This window comes from Acinonyx jubatus, chromosome B4, assembly GCF_027475565.1.
Source record: "Acinonyx jubatus isolate Ajub_Pintada_27869175 chromosome B4, VMU_Ajub_asm_v1.0, whole genome shotgun sequence".
Taxonomy (NCBI): Eukaryota; Metazoa; Chordata; class Mammalia; order Carnivora; family Felidae; genus Acinonyx; species Acinonyx jubatus.
In genome coordinates, this window is record NC_069387.1 from 47,551,057 (window position 1) to 47,557,103 (window position 6,047).

General features: G+C 41.2%; 1 protein-coding gene across 3 annotated transcripts in view; it reads left to right on the top strand.

The window, feature by feature from the left end:
- Nucleotides 1-6,047, top strand: part of PDE6H (phosphodiesterase 6H) — a 178,215-nt gene that overhangs the window by 106,401 nt on the left and 65,767 nt on the right. The gene's annotated exons all lie outside the window — the stretch shown is intronic.

The window sequence follows — 6,047 nt, forward strand, 5'->3', positions numbered from 1 at the left end:
TCAACCTGATTCAATCTCTGCCCCATCCAGTGACCTGGAGCAACACCCTAGGATGAGGTGAAGATAGAGGAAGGAGTAAAGACAGAGGCCATGAGTTTGTAGGAAAGCAATAAAGGATGGACTACTGGGTGGTAATTATTAGCAAGAAGGTTGATGTGAGGAAGTGAGCGGCAGGAAGTGGAGATAGCAAGATAAGGTACTATCAACTTTGGATAAAAAAGGAAAAGATATGTAGCAAGAAATATGATTGGGTGCACAAAATTTAGTTGGTACAAATAAGCATCACGGTCACAATTTAGAGTTAAGCCTAACATCAATTTTTGCACAGTCGCTAATTACTGTTCAAGTTTTCACTTTCTTTTTGTTGATATGCATTATGGCCACCATCATCAAAATATTTGAATATCTACTAAGTATATTAGAAATTCAGACCACTTCTCAAATTCCCAGTGAACTTTGTGTTTGTCCTGTAACCCATCTGGGGAACCAGATGGTGAGGATGGGAAGAGGTGAAGTTAACATTATGCTTTGGGTGTCTCATCTGTTTTCTGGTCCATCTTCATCTCATGGTAGAGGTACTCAATCAATATTTGATGAAGGGATGAATGAGTGAGTGGTCATGTTGTACTGCCGCTGGAAGCCTACTCGAATCCTTTTAGTGAAGACAACATGGTCATATGTTCTGCCCCAACCCTGATTCAGTGAAGGTACTGCGTATTTTATTTGATAAAAAATCCATTCTTTTGCATTGCATTGGTTCAGTGATTACAGTAATCTGAAAGAAAACACTGTTCCATCTGCTACAGTAGATACTATGGTGAGCCACATAGATCACCCCCAACTTCTTTAGATCAGACACACTCTTCACCTATGTCTTAGTCTGTTTGGGATGCCATAATAAAATATCACAGACTGAGTGACTTATAAACAAGTGAAATTTATTTCTCACAGTTCTGTAGACTGTAAGTTCAAGATCAGGGAGCCATCATGGTCGCGTGAGGCCCCTTTCCTGGGTTGCAGACTTCTAATTGTATTTTCACATGGGAGAAAAGGAAGGAATCTCTCTGGAGTCTCTTTTATAAAACACTCACCCCGTTCATGAGGGCTTCACTGTCCTGACCTAATCACTTCTCAAAGACCCCCCATCTCCTAATAACATCATATTAGGCATTATGATTTAATAAATGCATTTTGGGGACACACAAACATTCAGACCATGACCCCCCAGCTGCTGGTTGTATCGATTCAGCTCTTAGCTGAATCCCACTCACCGACCTCCAACACAGAGATTTCCCTCTGCTAAGGTGAGCTGCCTTTCCTGTGATCACATACCTTTCCTGTGTGCGGCCTGCATCAAACGATCACTGTGAGGGTATAAAGGCCTGGCCCCATTCTCCAGTTTTAGACAACTCTGCAAGTACATCCCAGCACTAAATATGCCCATGAGTTAATCTGAGCCCTTGTTGTGACTGTGTCATAGCCCAACTTTTCCTTCTGCCCAATCCTACATTCCTCATTTCCCCACAGGTCTCTAGGGTACTCTCCAATAAACTTCCTGCAAGGAAATTTAGTCTCAGAGTCTTCTTCTTGGGAAACATAACCTCTAACACAACATGTTTTTTAATTTCAAAGTTCTTACGTCACCACTGCTAGAATTATGTCAGATCTTTTCTATTTTTTCTTCCTCAAGTCTCGGCTAATACCATATGTTCCCATATTAAGACCAGTGGGCCTAATGTAGAAATTGTATCCTGCTATTAAGACTTAGTGGAACCAAAATAACAAGTGGATGTGGATGAGGATGTGGAGAAAAAAGAATGCTCTTGCACGGTCAGTGGGAATGTGAATTGGTGTGGTCACTAAGGAAAACAGTATGGAGGTTCCTCAAAAAATTAAAAATAGAACTACCGTACAATCTAGCAATTCCACTTTTAGGTATTAATCCGAAGAAAACCAAAACACTAATTTGAAAAGACAAATGAACCCCTATATTCACTGCAGCATTATTTGCAATAGCCATGATATGGAAGCAACCCAAGTGTCCATTGGTAGGTAAATGCATAAAGAAGATGTGATATATATAAAATGGAATATTACTCAGCCATGAAAAAGAAAGAAATATTGCCATTTACAACACCATGGTTGGACCTAACGACTATTAATTACATAAGTGAAATAGACAGAAAAACAAATACCATTCAATTTCACTTATCTACATATAAAGGATGGAGTAGATTGGGAGACAAGGTAGGTGAAGGAGATTACGAGGTACAGTCTTTCAGTTATAAAATAAGGAAGACATGGGATGTAAGGTACAGCACAGGGAATGCAGTTAATAATATTGTAATAACTCTTTATGGTGACAAATGATAACTAGACTTCTTGCAGTGACCATAATGTATATAAAGATCAAATCATTATGCCATATACCCAAAACTAATACAATATTTTATGTCAATTGTTCTTCAATTAAAAAAAAGACTAGTGTAACTAACTGTTTGGATAATGAAGCATTCAAGTTTGGATTCCACACTTTTCATAACCTATAGAAGTAACTTAACTCCTTCGCCCTTCACTGTCCCCTGCTTACCTTCACTCCTGGTGTAACTCAGGCGTTTCATTGTCAAGCCCATGGAAACAATGACAGAATGGAAAGAAAAGAGGGAGACACTGGGCTATCGTGGAAATGATTTGAAGGGTGGGGACTCCCCTTCAAATTTACAGGGGTAGAATTTTAAAATTCGTTTGTTTGATTTCTAGAGTACTTTTTCTCCAAAGGTTCAAAACTCAAAACAGGTTTTTAATTAAGTTCTTCCTTTTTCTAGGCTCTAGAAATGTAAAAGTACTGTAATTAGGAGCATGGGTCAGATACATCCCACTCCCTGTTTTATTTTTCTTTGCTTAGAAAACCAGATACTTTCAGAAAGGTAAAATAAATAAATAGGGCTGGTTCCAAACGCATTGTGAAATAGTTTGTCCATGATGAGCCTCTTCCCTTTTGCAGCAGACTATTTTTCTTTGTGGCTACTCTTCCCTTAACATTGAGACTTCTTGGTTTATTGCCAGTCTCCTGTCCTTCTCCTTCTCCTCCCTCTCCTGACCATGACCTACAGTCAGTCTGATGGCCTCCCTGCTACCTGTTGTTAACTATAACTGAAACGTCCCTATTGTACAGCTAACTTTTCTCTCTTAGGAAGCAATTTTGCTTGGCACACTTATACTTGGTTAGTAAGTATTTAAATAGCTGGATGAGGCTATGAATCAATAAACTGCTCCCTCACAATACACCACTTAGCACCCACCCTACCCCCATCCACTCAAGGTAAACATGTATAAACAGGGGCCTGAAAGAAAACAACATACCTTCCCTTGTAGCAGGACCAAGCTAGGTGAGTTGGGAGAGGAGTCCTATGACAGATGAATGTGAGAGTATTGTGTTAACCATGTGCTTCTGATGTTTTGATGTGACGTCTGGGGCCTTGCTGACCCTGGAGAGACTGCTCCTCATAAGGCTAGCTAATTGGCAGAGATGGTGAACAACTCACCCAGGGCTGTCTTTCATATGCAAACCAACCAAGCCAGAGACCATACCCTCCCAAACCTGCTTTAACTGAGCTCTCACTGGGCTTTCACACTCTGATCCACTATTCACCTGCTCTCATCACCTCAGGACCAGGTTCCGGACAGCTAGGGGCAGATGACATTATTCAAAGCAGCCAATCGTAAGCCTGCTTACCTGGCCTTGACTGTTCCTTCTCACACAAAGCACAATAAAGGCTATTGCTTATATGTTCCCCTTGGTCCCTCTGCCTCCTGACCAACCCTGGTCCTTCCCCATGGTATGGCATGTTCCCCCCTCTTGGAAACCATAACAAACTATCTTTTCAATGTCAATTGCCTCCTGGTCTGTTGGCTTCACCATGCCTGAGCAACAATAAAACCTACATTTTATTATTTATTTATTTATTTATTTATTTAATTTTATTTATTTATTTTTTGAGACAGAGAGGGAGGGAGAAAGAATCCCAAGCAGGCTCCACACTGTCAGTACAGAACCCGATGTGGGGTTCGAACTCAAGGAACCGTGAGATCATGACCTGAGCTGGAACTAAGAGTCGGATGCTTAACTGACTGAGCCACCCAGGTGCTCCCCGAAACTATATTTTAAAATAGTTATTTCAAATACTTCTCTAATCTCAAGTGTGAGGCCTCCCGTGCTAATTCTTTTAAGACTCCGAAGGAAGTCTCTCCTTTTTTAAAAGTTCAGACGATTGGAGAAATAGCTGTTATCCAGAGAAGGCAGCATAGTATTCTGTTAAAAAACAAAAGCAATGACACACTTCACCTCAGCTTGGGGTCTCAAAAAATCCTGTGAATTATTGTATTGCCCTCAATGAACTGAAATTTAAAGATAGGGTTTTCCAAGGTCACAGAGTCCCATACACAGAAGACATGAGACTCACACACCAATTTTCCTGGCATTCCTTCAGTCATGCCCTGTTTCTCTACTTCTTCCATCAAAGTCTTCTATCTTCTAGTATCCTTTTACAAAGTTCTATTGTATGACATCACCACTTCCTTCAAACTTTAAACGAAAGTATGGCAATTTCTTGCCAGCTAGGGCTAAAGAATGAGTCCATCATGAAAAGTAGCTAACATATATCTAGATGTTTCAACAATAACATGACCTTGGGGAAAGAATGCAGAGTCTTAGGAAGATATTATCCAAAGACAGAGAAGATCTAGAAACTGTAGAACTTTATAATACTAAGTCTGATATTTAATGAATGAATGAGAAATTTTAGAAATTTCTTCTTTCTGAAAGAGTTCCCTTCTTTGGTCATGAGTTGCCAGAGCTACAAAAACCAGATTGGCTGTGAAACAGACAGGCAAAAATCTCTCCCAGTTCTGGAAAACCATAAACTGAAGGAACAATTCAATACAATAAAGATAAAAGATAAGCATTAAAAGACAATATATAATAAAATTTCTGTCGCATGTCATCAAGCAGCAAAATGCACTATAAAGATGCGGTCAGTGTTGACCAATGTGGAATATTGGGTGAATTCATGGGAATTTATCTTTTGACATTCACCAGATTCTCACAGTGGTTTGGAATCTGCTATTTTTTAAGCAAAAAAAGAAGGAAATGTGAGAAAGAGGGAAGAGGGAAAAATAATAAAGCCAATTAAGTAACTTGGAAATAAAGCAAATTAGCTGAGGAGTTGGACTGTAGGTAGGGAGAAAACAAGACTGGATAAGGAGGTTAAGAACACCCAGTAAGAATTGGGGGTGCCACTTGGAGATGGTGATCGGCAGCTATTAAGAATTTCCATGGACTGCAGGTAAGAAGAAATGGGTTCGTGTGGCCAGAGGATTTCAGCTGAATATCAGGAAGAATTTCCTGACTGTAGACGTCAAGAGCTCTGGTTTACAGGATCAAAGAGAGGCTTCTGGGATGTGCCTACCCTAGGAATATATTTTAGCCTCGAGAGAGAAGACGGGGTGGTTTCTTCCCCGTGGCTGAACTGGACGGCCTCCTCACAATCCTTCAGTCTCATGTTGCTGAGGGAGCATGCCATACACTGCTGCTTTCACAGCGTCCTTGCCAGCTGTCCACTCCCAGCTCAGAGGCTGTGGAGTTTTCCCCACAGAAAGAAACAACTAAGTCTTTCACTCCCTGTTCCGCACTTGGACCAATCCTTAGGGTGCACACTGTGGTTTTTCAACTCTTCGGCACTTAGGCCCTTTCCTTCTGAGCCAAGGGCCTCCTGGGAACAATGTAGCATCTGTGTGTTGACAGAAACAGCCTGTAGGCCAGAGACACTCAGCCAAACTCTCCCTCTGTTTCACATGGGCTGGATTGAACACCTTACCTGCAATAATCCGCTCCTAGTCAGCCCCAACACCCCCCCCCCCCGCCAGAGCCAAGTACCCCCCTCCTTACCTATTCCCCAACCTTTTACATAATTCGACTCCTAGCTCTTTTGCCACATTTATACCAATCCTCATGGAGGATGGTCTCTACCCACTCTCCATCCCACCCA